General features: G+C 39.6%; 1 protein-coding gene across 1 annotated transcript in view; it reads right to left on the minus strand.

Annotated features, from left to right (window-relative positions):
• The window catches only part of TMTC1 (transmembrane and tetratricopeptide repeat containing 1), a 311,926-nt gene that overhangs the window by 252,516 nt on the left and 42,947 nt on the right, over nt 1–16,463 (minus strand). The gene's annotated exons all lie outside the window — the stretch shown is intronic.

The raw sequence follows: 16,463 nt of genomic DNA on the forward strand, positions 1-16,463 counted from the left end.
ACCCAGGCTCTAACCCACATAGGACAGAGATCGAGTATCCATATGGTGGCTGATGAGCTGATGGAAAATGAGTCCTGGCATCCTCTTCTAAGAGCTTACTGAGGCAGTGACACAACTGGATGCCAACCAGAAATGCCTACATTCTGATAGTTTTCTCTTTCAACATATGTCCCCATGCATCCAATTGGAAAGCAGATGCCCAAGCTTGATTGCTCTCCACTGAGAAAGGAAAGAACTTATCATCCACTGACTCAAATTCACAGGGGATAGAAGACTGCCAAGAATTGGTATCCAGTCAAGATTAAGCAGAATGAACCAGGGTCTGTCAGCAGTTAGGAACTCTACCAAGTGCTATCCATAAATTAAAAGGAATTTTGCCTCTTTAGCATGTGATTTATTTGGAAGAAGCTTTTAAGCGCTAAGTTCTGAATGAAGCCAAGAGACACTTTATTGAAATGATTCATTTTAGTTCAGTTCAAGCTGAGTTCAGTTCAAGAAGCAAAGCAAATTTCAATAAGCTTTGAGACAAACTTATCAAAGTAATTCCTGCTCTCCCATATACTCTGGGTCTGGTTCAGAAGGAATAACATCACCGTCAACTAGTGGTTAGGAAACAGAAAGAGAAAAAACTCTCTTCTAATTCTCTATGCACAGAAATGAACACCTCTCTGGTAAATTCCACATTCAAGAAAAGCTACTTTAAAAGAACTTGGGAGCCAAGCTTTGGTAGATTACACCCCCAAAGGATATTAAAGACGTATTAATGACACTGTATCAATGAACAGTTCAAAATTAAGAAGCCTGATAACACTGACAATTCATTTGAAAAATAACTTTTTTATCTAAGATTTAAAAAATAAATTTCCCACTATTTCCATCATTCCTATATCAAAACAGCACTGTTCACCCTTCCTAGTAAAATGTGTCCTTCTCTGTAGGACAAATGCCTGCAGCCATTACCCACCTTCCTTCTCCAGACCCTTTCCAGCCACTAAGCCTGTCTGCGGTTCAGTCACACCGGGAGCCACTATAGGATCTCAGTAAAAGCTACAGTCAGCTCAGTACATTAAAAAGAAATTGACAAACTATGAAAAACTCCGGGGGTGTATGGAACAAAGGTAAGAAGAGGATATCCTTTGGATATTATATACAAAACATAGAATCATGAGTGTGAACAGTAATAAAGTTGTTTTAATAAGAAACAACTCTGACATTAGTTAGGCTAGTTAATCAGGTCATTGTCTTTATAAAATACAGCCTGGGAATTACTGCTTTCTTGGGTCCACTGTCATGACGTGCCAAATAAGTCATAGTGATCTGGCTGCAGCCACCTAAGAACTACACCTGAAGACGGAAGTATTTACACCATTGAAGAAGACATAGAATTCCATAGCAAAGCAAAGGAAATGAGGAAAAATGAAGAGCAGTGAAAGATCTCACCTTTAAACAAGGAAAAGGAAAGGAGGAAAAATGATCAACAGCAGTGGAAGAATTCACCAAGTCTCTATAAAATAAGATCTGAGTTCAAATCCACTTCCATGAGGTGTCTGTGTTCTTAAGGTGGGTTCATCACTAGGTTTATACTTGCATTAAGACATTTTAAAGTAGGAAAGGGTATTTCTCAATATGAACCTACAAACTTCACTTTTTACTGTTGGAGGTATTTTCCCTGTAGATTATTAGTTAACTCCACCCCTCTTTCATTTGGTTATTTCATTTATCAAAGCAGTAACTGAATGAAATTGAAAATGGCTCACCTGAGATCAGTCAGCCAGAAAAGTGTGTAAAATGGTTCGGGGGAGAGCCCAATTATTCATAAGTAATACAGATGGCTTTCAACATAGATCTGTTGCTGTCATCTGAAAATATCATTTCATTAGCTTACGAAGTTTCTCTTAAAGCTGACATGAGGCTATTTTTTTTAATTTTATTTTTAAACTTTACAATATTGTATTGGTTCTGCCATATATCGAAATGAATCCGCCACAGGCATACATGTGCTCCCCATCTTGAACCCTCCTCCCTCCTCCCTCACCATACCATCCCTCTGGGTCGTTCCAGTGCACCAGCCCCAAGCATCCAGTATCGTGCATCGAACCTGGACTGGTGACTCGTTTCATATATGATATTATACATATTTCAATGCCATTCTCCCAAATCATCTACCCTCTCCCTCTCCCACAGAGTCCAAAAGACAGTTCTATACATCAGTGTCTCTTTTGCTGTCTCAAATACAGGGTTATTGTTACCATCTTTCTAAATTCCATATATATGAGTTAGTATACTGTATTGGTGTTTTTCTTTCTGGCTTACTTCACTCTGTATAATAGGCTCCAGTTTCATCCACCTCATTAGAACTGATTCAAATGATTCAAACTGATTCAAATTTAAAGGCTGAGTAATACTCCATTGTGTATATGTACCATAGCTTTCTTATCCATTCATCTGCTGATGGACATCTAGGTTGCTTCCATGTCCTGGCTATTATAAACAGTGCTGCGATGAACATTGGGGTACACGTGTCTCTTTCCCTTCTGGTTTCCTCAGTGTGTATGCCCAGCAGTGGGATTGCTGGATCATAAGGCAGTTCTATTTCCAGTTTTTTAAGGAATCTCCACACTGTTCTCCATAGTGGCTGTATTAGTTTGCATTCCCACTAACAGTGTAAGAGGGTTCCCTTTTCTCCACATCCTCTCCAGCATTTATTACTTGTAGACTTTTGGATAGCAGCCATTCTGACTGGCATGAAATGGTACCTCATAGTGGTTTTGATTTGCATTTCTCTGATAATGAGTGATGCTGAGCATCTTTTCATGTGTTTGTTAGCCATCTGTATGTCTTCTTTGGAGAAATGTCTATTCAGTTCTTTGGCCCATTTTTTGATTGGGTCATTTATTTTTCTGGAATTGAGCTGTAGGAGTTGCTTGTATATTTTTGAGATTAGTTGTTTGTCAGTTGCTTCATTTGCTATTATTTTCTCCCATTCTGAAGGCTGTCTTTTCACCTTGCTTATAGTTTCCTTTGTTGTGCAGAAGCTTTTAAGTTTAATTAGGTCCCATTTGTTTATTTTTGCTTTTATTTCCAATATTCTGGGAGGTGGGTCATAGAGGATCCTGCTGTGATGTATGTCGGAGAGTGTTTTGCCTATGTTCTCCTCTAGGAGTTTTATAGTTTCTGGTCTTACGTTTAGATCTTTAATCCATTTTGAGTTTATTTTTGTGTATGGTGTTAAAAAGTGTTCTAGTTTCATTCTTTTACAAGTGGTTGACCAGTTTTCCCAGCACCACTTGTTAAAAGAGATTGTCTTTAATCCATTGTATATTCTTGCCTCCTTTGTCAAAGATAAGGTATCTATATGTGCGTGGATTTATCTCTGGGCTTTCTATTTTGTTCCATAGATCTATATTTCTGTCTTTGTGCCAGTACCATACTGTCTTGATGACTGTGGCTTTGTAGTAGAGCCTGAAGTCAGGTAGGTTGATTCCTCCAGTTCCATTCTTCTTTCTCAAGATAGCTTTGGCTATTCGAGGTTTTTTGTATTTCCATACAAATTGTGAAATTATTTGTTCTAGCTCTGTGAAGAATACCATTGGTAGCTTGATAGGGATTGCATTGAATCTATAAATTGCTTTGGGTGGTATACTCATTTTCAATATATTGATTCTTCCAATCCATGAACATGGTGTATTTCTCCATCTGTTAGTGTCCTCTTTGATTTCTTTCACCAGTGTTTTATAGTTTTCTATATATAGGTCTTTAGTTTCTTTAGGTAGATATATTCCTAAGTATTTTATTCTTTTCATTGCAATGGTGAATGGAATTGTTTCCTTAATTTCTCTTTCTGTTTTCTCATTATTAGTGTATAGGAATGCAAGGGATTTCTGTGTGTTGATTTTATATCCTGCAACTTTACTATAATCATTGATTAGTTCTAGTAATTTTCTGGTGGAGTCTTTAGGGTTTTCTATGTAGAGGATCACGTCATCTGCAAACAGTGAGAGTTTTACTTCTTCTTTTCCAATTTGGATTCCTTTTATTTCTTTTTCTGCTCTGATTGCTGTGGCCAGAACTTCCAAAACTATGTTGAATAGTAGTGGTGAAAGTGGGCACCCTTGTCTTGTTCCTGACTTTAGAGGAAATACTTTCAATTTTTCACCATTGAGGATAATGTTTGCTGTGGATTTGTCATATATAGCTTTTATTATGTTGAGGTATGTTCCTTCTATTCCTGCTTTTTGGAGAGGTTTTATCATAAATGGATGTTGAATTTTGTCAAAGGCTTTCTCTGCATCTATTGAGATAATCATATGGTTTTTATTTTTCAACTTGTTAATGTGGTGTATTACATTGATTGATTTGAGGATATTGAAGAATCCTTGCATCCCTGGGATAAAGCCCACTTGGTCATGGTGTATGATCTTTTTAATATGTTGATGGATTCTGATTGCTAGAATTTTGTAAAGGATTTTTGCATCTATGTTCATCAGTGATATTGGCCTGTAGTTTTCTTTTTTTGTGGGATCTTTGTCAGGTTTTGGTATTAGGGTGATAGTGGCTTCATAGAATGAGTTTGGAAGTTTACCTTCCTCTGCAATTTTCTGGAAGAGTTTGAGTAGGATAGGTGTTAGCTCTTCTCTAAATTTTTGGTAGAATTCAGCTGTGAAGCCGTCTGGACCTGGGCTTTTGTTTGCTGGAAGACTTTTGATTACAGTTTCAATTTCCGTGCTTGTGATGGGTCTGTTAAGATTTTCTATTTCTTCCTCGTTCAGTTTTGGAAAGTTGTACTTTTCTAAGAATTTGTCCATTTCTTCCACGTTGTCCATTTTATTGGCATATAATTGCTAATAGTACTCTCTTATGATCCTTTGTATTTCTGTGTTGCCTGTTGTGATCTCTCCATTTTCATTTCTAATTTTATTGATTTAATTTTTGTCCCTTTGTTTCTTGATGAGTCTGGCTAATGGTTTGTCAATTTTATTTATCCTTTCAAAGAACCAGCTTTTGGCTTTGTTGATTTTTGCTATGATCTCTTTTGTTTCTTTTGCATTTATTTCTGCCCTAATTTTTAAGATTTCTTTCCTTCTGGGGTTCTTCATTTCTTCCTTTTCTAGTTGCTTTAGGTGTACACTTAGGTTATTTATTTGACTTTTTTCTTGTTTCTTGAGGTATGCCTGTATTGCTATGAACCTTCCCCTGAGGACTGCTTTTACCGTGTCCCACAGGTTTTGGGTTGTTGTGTTTTCATTTTCATTCGTTTCTATGCAAATTTTGATTTCTTCTGTGGTTTGTTGGTTATTCAGCAGCGTGTTGTTCAGCCTCCATATGTTGGAATTTTTAATAGTTTTTCTCCTGTTATTGAGATCTAATCTTACTTCATTGTGGTCAGAAAAGATGCTTGGAATGATTTCAATTTTTTTGAATTTACCAAGGCTAGATTTATGACCCAGGATGTGATCTATCCTGGAGAAGGTTCCATGTGCGCTTGAGAAAAAGGTGAAATTCATTGTTTTGGGATGAAATGTCCTATAGATATCAATTAGGTCTAACTGGTCTACTGTATCGTTTAAAGTTTCTGTTTTCTTGTTAATTTTCTGTTTAGTTGATCTATCCATAGGTGTGAGTGGGGATTAAAGTCTCCCACTATTATTGTGTTATTGTTAATTTCTCCTTTCATACTTGTTGGCATTTGCCTTACATATTGCGGTGTTCCTGTGTTGGGTGCACATATATTTATAATTGTTATCTCTTCTTCTTGGATTGATCCTTTGATCATTATGTAGTGACCTTCTTTGTCTCTTTTCACAGCCTTTGTTTTAAAGTCTGTTTTGTCTGATATAAGTATTGCTACTCCTGCTTTCTTTTGGTCCCTATTTGCATGGAAAATCTTTTTCCAGCCCTTCACTTTCAGTCTGTATGTGTCCCCTGTTTTGAGGTGGGTCTCTTGTAGACAGCATATGTAGGGGTCTTGTTTTTGTATCCATTCAGCCAGTCTTTATCTTTTGGTTGGGGCATTCAACCCATTTACGTTTAAGGTAATTACTGATAAGTATGATCCCGTTGCCATTTACTTTATTGTTTTGGGTTAGAATTTATACACCATTTTTGTGTTTCCTGTCTAGAGAATATCCTTTAGTATTTGTTGGAGAGCTGGTTTGATGGTGCTGAATTCTCTCAGCTTTTGCTTGTCTGTAAAGCTTTTGATTTCTCCTTCATATTTGAATGAGATCCTTGCTGGGTACAATAATCTGGGTTGTAGGTTATTTTTTTTCATCACTTTAAGCATGTCTTGCCATTCCCTCCTGGCTTGGAGAGTTTCTATTGAAAGATCAGCTGTTATCCTTATGGGAATTCCCTTGTGTGTTATTTGTTGTTTTTCCCTTGCTGCTTTTAATACTTGTTCTTTGTGTTTGATCTTTGTTAATTTGATTAATATGTGTCTTGGGGTGTTTTGCCTTGGGTTTATCCTGTTTGGGACTCTCTGGGTTTCTTGGACTTGAGTGATTATTCCTTCCCCATTTTAGGGAAGTTTTCAACTATTATCTCCTCAAGTATTTTCTCATGGTCTTTCTTTTTGTCTTCTTCTTTTGGGACCCCTATGATTCGAATGTTGTAGTGTTTAATACTGTCCTGGAGGTCTCTGAGATTGTCCTCATTTCTTTTAATTCGTTTTTCTTTTTTACTCTCAGATTCATTTATTTCTACCATTCTATCTTCTAATTCACTAATCCTATCTTCTGCCTCTGTTATTCTACTATTTGTTGCCTCCAGAATGTTTTTGATTTCATTTATTGCATTATTCATTATATATTGACTCTTTTTTATTTCTTCTAGGTCCTTGTTAAACCTTTCTTGCATCTTCTCAATCCTTGTCTCCAGGCTATTAATCTGTGATTCCAATTTGATTTCAAGACTTTGGATCAATTTCACTATCATTATTCAGAATTCTTTATCAGGTAGATTCCCTATCTCTTCCTCTTTTGTTTGGTTTGGTGGGCATTTATCCTGTTCCTTTAACTGCTGGGTATTCCTCTGTCTCTTCCTCTTGTTTAAATTGCTGAGTGTGGTGTGTCCTTTCTGTATTCAGGCAATTTGTGGAGTTCTCTTTATTGTGGCGTTTCCTCAGTGTGTGTGGATTTGTACAGGTGGCTTGTCAAGGTTTCTTGGTTAGGGAAGCTTGTGTCGGTGTTCTGGTGGGTGGAGCTATATTTCTTCTCTCTGGAGTGCAATGAAGTGTCCAGTAATGAGTTATGAGATGTCTATGGTTTTGGGGTGACTTTGGGCAGCCTGTATCTTGGAGCTCAGGGCTGTGTTCCTGTGTTGCTGGAGAATTTGCTTGGTATGTCTTGCCCTGGAACTTGTTGGCCCTTGTGTGGTGCTTGGTTTCAGTGTAGGTATGGAGGCGTTTGATGAGCTCCTGTCAATTAATGTTCCCTGAAGTCAGGAGTTCCCTGGAGTTCGGGTTTGGACTTAAGCCTCCTGCTTCCAGTTATCGGTCTTATTTTTACAGTAGTTTCAAAACTTCTCCTTCTATACAGCACCACTGATAAAACATCTAGGTTAAAGATGAAAACTTTCTCCACCATGAGGGCCACCCAGAGAGGTTCACAGCATTACATGGAGAAGAGAAGAGAGAGGAGGGAGTTAGCGGTGACCCGAATGAGATGAGGTGGAATCAATAGAGGAGGGAGCAGGCTAGCCAGTAATCACTTCCTTATGTGCACTCCACAATTGGACTGCTCAGAGATGTTCACGGAATTATACAGAGAAAAGAAGAAGGAGGAAGGAGACAGAGGTGGCCAGGAGGATAAAAGGGGGAATGAAAAGGAGGGAGACAGATCCAGCCAGTAATCAGTTCCCTAAGTGTTCTCCACCGTCTGCAACACACAGAAATTCACAGAGTTGCATAGAGTAGAGAGGGGTTAGGGAGGAGACACAGGTGACCTGGTGGAGAGAAAGGAGAGTCCAAAGAGTGAGACAGCAGTCAAGCCAGTAATCTCGCTCCCTAGTGAAAAATGGGTACTGAAGATTGGGTTCTTAAAGGTACAAAATTGGTAACAAATACATAAAAGCAAAAATTAAAAATCTAGAGTAGAGTTTGGAATTTCAAAAATACAATGTTAAAGAAAAGAAGAAGGCAAAGAAAGAGAGAAAAACAAACAAACAAACAAAATCAAACCAAGTCTCAAAAATTATAAAGAAAATATAGGTACAAAATTGATAACAAATACCAAAAAGCAAAAGTTAAAAATCTAGAGTCTGGAATTTCAAAAATACAATGTTAAAAAAAAGAAGAAAAAGAAATAGAGAAAAAAACAAAAACAAACCAAATTGCAAAAATTATAAAGAAAATATAGGTACAAAATTGATAACAAATACCAAAAAGCATAAATTAAAAATTTAGAGTAGAGTTTGGAATTTCAGATATACAATGTTACATAAAAGAAGAAGAGAAAGAAAGAGAGAGAAAAAAAAAAGTCACAGAAATTATAAAAAAAATATATATAGGTACAAAATTGATAACAAATACCAAAAAGCTAAAATTAAAAATCTAGAGTAGAGTTTGGAATTTCAAAAATACAATGTTAAAGAAAAGAAGAAAAAAAACAAGGTCACAAAAATTATAAAAAATATATATATGAAGTTTGCTTTAAAAAAAAAAATAGGGTCTTTTTTTTTTTTGCAAAGTAATAGTAGGTTATAAAAGTGAAAATTAAAGTAATAATAGAGGACTTAAAATTTTTTTTTAATTAAAAAAAAAGGAAAAAGAAAGAATGATCATAAAAATAGTAAAAATATATCTAGGACTTTCTCTGGTTTTGTTTTGGGTATTGTGGGGTCAGTTCATTTTCGGCTAGTTCCTTGGTCCGACTTATATTTCTCAAGATCTATAGACCCCTTCCTATGTTTTCAGTTCTAACCACAGGGTTTTAATCTATTGCCTGTAGCTTCCAAGGTGGTTCCCTCTGTTATAGCTTCTTCTTTTTGCTGGTCTCTTCAGTGTCTGGTTTCCGCCCTGACACAAAGGGGACTGTGGTGTACACTTTTTTTTTTTTTTTCAGGCTCACTTGTTCAGCTGTGCTGTGGGGAGGGAGGGACGCTGCAAACAAATAACACTGGCGTGTGCTCGCAGTGCCTCAGCCACACTGGGTCTGCCCCCGCTTACGGTGCGTGTAGCCTCCCTGCCCACACTGCTCAGGCTCTAGGCTGCTCCACTGGGAACCATCCGTGGCCGGCCCTGGGCTGCTTGCACCTCCCAGGTCTAAGCCACTCAGGTTCAGGCACTCGGGTAGTCCTCAGAGGCGCAGACTCGGTTGGGCCTGCGTTTTGTGCCCTTCCCAGGCCCGAGCAGCTCAGGTGATGCGGTGTTTGGCGAGCATGATTGCTGCGACTTATCGCCTCCCCGCGGCTTGGTTATCTAGGTGTACAACTGGCACACCTTCTCAGGCGGCTGTTGACCGTCCAGACCCCCAAGAAGTTTTAGTTAGCAAAGAAGCCTGCTTACAGTTTTGTAGATAATGTCCTTCTGGGGCTGTGATTGCCCCCTTCCAGCTCTGGCTCCCTGTCACCAGAGGGGGACGGTCTGTAGCCGGCTATCTCTGTACAGTCCTTTTTTCCATGCGCAGGCCTGGTGGTGTCTTAGGTTAGGGCTGGCTTTTCGTGTGGTAGATATCCCACAGTCTGGTTTGCAAGCCCAAATTATTTCACTCAGATAGCGCTCGGGGTGTTCAGGCCAGATCCTTGCAATGCAGCCGTCCCTGCGCCTCCCTGCCCAGCCCCTGCTTCCTAATGGCAGATGCAGGCGTCTGCGCTGCTTCTCTGCTGGGGGAGTTACCTTAGGCTCATAATCTGCGGGTTTTAATTGTTTACTTATTTTTCCTCCCTGTTATGTTGCCCTCTGTGCTTCCAAGGCTCGGCACAGATTCGGCAGTGAGAAGGTTTCCTGGTGTTTGGAAACTTCTCTCTTTTTAAGACTCCCTTCCCGGGACGGAGCTCCGTCCCTCCCTCTTTTGTCTCTTTTTTTGTCTTACATATTTTTTCCTACCTCCTTTTGAAGACATGGGTTGCTTTTCTGGGTGCCTGATGTCCTCTGCCAGCATTCAGAAGTTGTTTTGTGGAATTTACTCGGCGTTTAAATGTTCTTTTGATGAATTTGTGGGGGAGAAAGTGTTCTCCCCATCCTACTCCTCCACCATCTTAGCTCCTCCTTCCTGACATAAGGCTATTAATAATGATCTGAAACACTTTTGCCCTACTCACAAGATCAATGTGTGGAAAGTTCAAAATCTGACTTCAGGAGTTTAATCTACAAAACATTTCTTACTTCAGGGAAGAAGAGTACAGGGCAGTGTCTACAGAAGTAGGACTGCAGCCCACCAGGCTCCTCGCTCTGGAATTCTCCTGGCAAGAATACTGTAGTGGATTACCATTCCCTTCTCCAAGGGATCTTCCTGATTCAGGGATTAAATCCAGGTTTCCTGCACTGTAAGCAGGTTTTTTACCCCCTTGAGCTACCAGGGAAACCCCAAAGTATTAAAACAACACTTAAAAGGTCAGTAATACATTCCATCAGTAAAGGGCAAAATATTTATATGCCTTTCTAATTCCCCTGAATTTAATGACTTCACAGTTTCACTTTAGTGACAACCTGTTCTCTTTAATAAACTTGTATTTATTTGCAGGCCTCTATGCAAGCAATACAATAAAGACTTTTAAAACACACTGAAGTGAAAAATCTAACCACTCTCTTACCCACAAAGATTGAAAACGAGCCCATTTTAAATAAAAACACCATGATCATCATCCAGCTAAGTTCCATAAGGGCAGGGCTTTGTTCACTTCACTATCATATATTTTCAGCACCCAAAACAGTGCCTGATCATAGGAGGCATTTGGTAAATACTGACAGAATGAATGATTCACGACAGATGTCGCAGAGCAGCAGAATAAAGAAGACAGCTCTTGGGCCAAGAATTCTCTTCAATACCAATTGCAATCACTGTAAAAATGACTACATATAGTTACAGAAACAGATGTGAGTTATGAGAATAAGATTTCAGGTAGAATTCACTGAGTTTTCTAAGGTGAAAGGGAAAGGATATTCATATGTGAATGAACTGTATGTAATGAAGAGGGTGGGAGAAGGAAGATTTACATTTCTCACTTCACATGGAGCAACTGAGCAAAAGATGGAATCAACTGAAATTTCATCTGATTCCAGAGTGTCTACCCTAAGTCCTAGGTTCACTGCACTTGCCACTTGCTACCTATAACACAATCACTAAACTATACAGAAAAACAGGCAACTAAGTAAATGACTTACAGCACGATTTTTCCCTGGGCTGGGATGGTCCCCCTGTGTTTGGTAACTTCTGAATACATTTTATCCAATAGTATGTATGTTAGGGGAAGCACACTGATTGAAACCGCCCACCCTGGCCAGGCACCATAGTAACTATTTGCATGAATTGTTTTATGATAGGAGATCCTGACAAGGAATACGGAACTAATAAGCCACCACCAACAGGAGAAGTTCGGGAAAGTTCTAAAGGAGACACCGTGTGTCCGTCCACTTCCCAGAATCCCTCTCGCTAGCATCCATCTTAGCTGAGCAATGCGTGCACCACCAGGAAAGATTCTGAATTAGAATGATTGGCCAAAGACCACCCGGAAACTAATCCCATCACCATAAAACCCAAGACTGGGAGCCACACAGCAGAGCAGTTCTCCTGGGTTTTCTTACCCTACTGCTCTCCACCCAGGTGCCATTTCCCAATAAAATCTCTTGCTTTGTCAGCACATGTGTCCCTCGGACAATTCATTTCTGAGTGTTAGACAAGAGCCCAGTTTCAGGCCCTGGAAGGTGTCCGCCTTCCTGCAACATGTAGACTAATTTCTGTCAGCCTAATGCCATCCATGCAATGCAAATACATACTAGCAAGAAAAAAAAAATCCATAAAAACATATTCCTTGCCTGTATACTGCAGGTTCACCAGTTTCAGTGTTTGGAAAGTCACATTCCAGGGTTTAGAAAGTCATAAAGAATAATAATATTTATAATTCTGAACTACTACTAATGATGCTGCTGGCTGCCAGACCAAATGGCCACTGTGTGCCAGGCACTTATTTACAGACTTATTACCTGTTTATTACTATAGCTCTGAGTCCTGACAAACAACCTGTGAGTAAAATGTTACAATTAGTTCCCCTTTTGGGGAGATGAGAAAACTGATGCTCTCAGAGATAAAATAACTTATCCAGGACCTACTAAGTGAAGGATTCATGATTTAAACACTATCCACAGAGATCTTCAGAACTAAGATAACATTGCCTCTTTGAGCTTTTATTTTCTTTACCTGATCACCTTCTGAAAAAAGGACAAGCATAGTTTTTAAAACTAATTTTGATATTAATCAAATTTATAGTCAAATACATGATACCTTTCTTTTCCAGAGAAGGAAAATACATGACAAGTTTCCTCTCAAGGAAGGATAATGGTCCTTCTTGCTCACAAACATGTTGACTTAGTAAGATCCTGACCCAGTTCCTGTCGTATTGTGTCCTGCTCTCCAAGCATCATTCTTTCTAAATAGACTGGGGCTCGGAGTTAGAAAAAAAAAAATTTTTTTAAGCATATCGCCTAATTCAATGTATAAGCACCAACAGTCTATATTAAAGCCAGTCAGGAGAGGCCTCATTTGTGGACCCACAGATGGCTGCAAGAATCTTCTATCACTGAGAGCTGAGCAGGGAGGCCAGCTGCACAGAGCATGACATCACTGCCCTGCCTCCTCCCCAAGGCCAAGTTCTCACCTGGGATTCTAGACTTCAGAGCACAGCAAACAGGCAAAGCACGGGATTAGTGGCTGTGCAGTTGTAATTCCAATCCTGACTTTACCACTTACCAACTATGTAAATGTGTTAAATGACCATTTAAGCTAAGATCTTCCATTTCCACCTGATAAGCAAACTATAAGATTTACCCTAAACAAATGTGATGGCTGCATGGAATACCACGTAGGAAGGGCTAGCCCACTTCCTGGTACCTAGTGATAGATAACAGATGTAAAGCTTTCTTCCCCTCCTGAAGGACCTTCTTCACTGGAGTACTGAAGCTCACATTGTTCTATAAGAAATGACTATTAAATTTTCTGGAATTTTGCAAGCCAGTTATTAAATACAGCCATTATTTAAAATTAAATTAAATAACTTATAATAAATTATATGTATATATATTCTATATTTATATCAGTTATAATATTATATATCTTTTATAATAAAATGAATTATATAAGCTTAAATAAATCAAGCTAAAAATGAAGGTAATGAGTACACAAATCATATCATTTCCTAATCAGTTTTCTTCATTTTACTTTTGTCTATGCTCCTGAGATTATTTACATCTACAGTTTATTGGGCAGTAGAAATGCTTCAAGATGGTGGGCTATGGCACACCTCTCCCAACTCCAGTTTCAGCTATGTCATGTTTGTAGCTTCAAATCAGCCAGGGTAGGAGTTACATGGAAATCTGTAAACACAACAAGTGAGGATTTACTTTCTTTGGACAGCCAATGATTAAGCATTACCAGCACACCACTGGTATGCGTACTTCATCTTATTCCTTTTTGCTCCTGCACTTACCTCTATATTCTCTACAAGTTATTTACATACATACACACACACATCCATTAAATTTAAAATAAAATGAAAACAAAAACCTCACATGCCTGCAGTTAACAGGCATGTTAACTGCCTGTTAACATTTCTTTATTGCCAAATTTACTAAAATGTTCTGCTGCTCCTGCTGCTGCTGCTAAGTCACTTCAATCATGTCTGACTCTGTGCGACCTCATAGACAGCAGCCCACCAGGCTCCCCCGTCCCTGGAATTCTCCAGGCAAGAACACTGGAGTGGGTTGCCATTTCCTTCTCCAGTGCATGAAAGTGAAAAGTGAAAGTGAAGCCGCTCAGTCGTGTCTGACCCTCAGCGACCCCATGGACTGCAGCCTACCAGGCTCCTCCGTCCATGGGATTTTCCAGGCAAGAGTACTGGAGTGGGGTGCCATCGCCTTCTCTGACTAAAATGTTCTATTTTTGCTTAATTTCAATACTTTCTTACCATCTACCCATTAATTTATTCATTTCACAAATACTTGCACAACTACGATTAACTAGACACTATAAGAGGATCTGGGGATACAACTGAGAGCAGAAGCCTATACAATCGGATCTGTATGGAACTCAGTCACTGTATGTACACAGTCCGACTGGTGGAAGTCAGTCACACTGCAGCCTGCCTTCTGTCCCTTCATGAGAGTCTCCAATGATCTATTTATTCTTTTTTCTTCTCCTTTGCCTTCCTTAAAATATTTACAATTTCCCCAGATGTTTTGCCCTCTTTTTTTCATACCCGGTACTAAAGAGTCAAGATTAGTTCAAGGTTTTGACAGTTTATCGCTCTTCTTTCTTGCTCAGGAATTTCATGCATTTCTGTGACTTTATCCTTTCCCAAACCAACTTTTCCTCTAGCCTTTCCATCTCAGTAACTCACACTACCATCCACCCAGCAGTTGAAGCTAGAAACCCAAACACCCTCGATTCTTGCTGTTCCCTCACCCCTTTACCCTAAATCGTCAAGTCCTGTTAGATCTATATTTAAAACGTCTCCAAAAGCCACCTTATGCCTACATCTCAGGCTCCATCACCCTCAGCTAAGACCTCTTTTCTCCCCTCAGTCAGTATGAAAGTCTCCTTGCTTTACTCTTGCCCCTAAATAATGCACTACAAGAAATAAGACTGAACATTTGTAATATAACCACATCTTGCCACATTAAACAAGCAAACAACAACAAAACCCTCCAAAGTCTCCCCATTCCACTCAGAATAAAATCCAAATTCGCTCCCATGGCCAAAACATTCTTCATCATCTAGGCCTGCCCACCCCCTGAACTAGCCCCTTCCCATCCCCACTTGCTAATTATCCCAAGGCCGGACCCCTCTGTGCAGATCTGAGCAGGGTGAGCTCCTCCTCTCATCCACAAGGATTCAGAGACCTTCCCTGACCAATCAATGGGAATTCGCCCCAGCCAGGCTCACCCACCACTCTCCACCACACTGTTCACTCCTTGTTGGTTACTTAGTGTCTGTCTTCTTCTACTGGAAGGAAAGCTACATAGGGGCAAGGATCTTGTCCTCCTTAAACCCCAGTACAGCCCTGGTGCCTGCCTGGAACATGCCGGGCACATGGCAGAAATTCAGTAGGTCTTTGCTGATGAATGAATAAGTGGAGTATGATCTAAAAGACAGGTAAAGGCAGGACTAATTGGAAACAAAGACACCCGAAAAGAGGGAGTTGTCTGGGACTGTAGAGAAGAATAAGAATAGCAATCTGCTGCTCCTGCTGCTGCTGCTAAGTCACTTCAATCATGTCTGACTCTGTGCGACCCCATACGCGGCAGCCCACCAGGCTCCCCCATCTCTGGGATTCTCCAGGAAAGAACACTGGAATGGGTTGCCATTACCTTCTCCAATGCATGAAAGTGAAAAGTGAAAGTGAAGTCGCTCAGTCACATCCGACTCTTAGCGACCCCATGGACTGTAGCCTACCAGGCTCCTCCATCCATGGGATTCTCCAGGCAAGAGTACTGGAGTGGGTCACCAGTGCCTTCTCCAGCAATCTGCTACTTAAGTGCTAATAGTATGAGTCAAATTTCCATCTTTATTAAATTCTTACTTGACCATGGCTTGAGTTATTTTCAAAGGGAAGTTGCTCAGTCGTGTCCAACTCTTTGCAACACCATGGACTGTAGCCTACCAGGCTCCTCCGTTCATGGAATTCTCCAGGCAAGAGTACTGGAGCGGGTTGCCATTTCCTTCTTTCAGTGACAAGCTAATTTAGCCAAGTACCTGTTCTGATGAATCTATGATAATTTTCATGGCTAGGTCAAAAGATTTTTTAAAGGGAAAGAAAATTTTGTACTTTAAAGAAGATCTTCCTGAACCCTCAGAAACATGCCTGAGAGGCAGCATCCCCTGGGCTACCTCATATACCTGCGTTGTAATAAATTCCTATTGAGAGGGTAACAGGCAGGAAGGCTAGGGGCCCCCAAATGGAGGAAATAGGCTGGAAATATCAGACATTTTTTAATCTCTCTTAAGTGGCAGGAGGAAACAAACTACAAGTGTCAGATTTTTTTTCCCTTCTCTATACAGAATTAAAAGAAGGTTTCTTTCAAAATTCTGTGTTGTCATGACAACACCTCCTTCCATCTGAACTTAACTTTTCTCAAACTTTGAGCTAACTAATGCAGGTTTTTTTTTTTTATGGAAATATTTTTCTTAAGCTATGTTAATGAACAATGCATTTACCTTAAACTCTGTCTTTCCTCAAGTTGGTTCCACCTAAGACTCAGATAATGGCCCAAAAAAGCAGTATGTTTTACTCATACAATTGTTCACCTCATCTAT

The sequence above is a fragment of the Bos indicus x Bos taurus genome, chromosome 5 (genome assembly GCF_003369695.1).
Source record: "Bos indicus x Bos taurus breed Angus x Brahman F1 hybrid chromosome 5, Bos_hybrid_MaternalHap_v2.0, whole genome shotgun sequence".
NCBI classification, from domain to species: domain Eukaryota; kingdom Metazoa; phylum Chordata; class Mammalia; order Artiodactyla; family Bovidae; genus Bos; species Bos indicus x Bos taurus.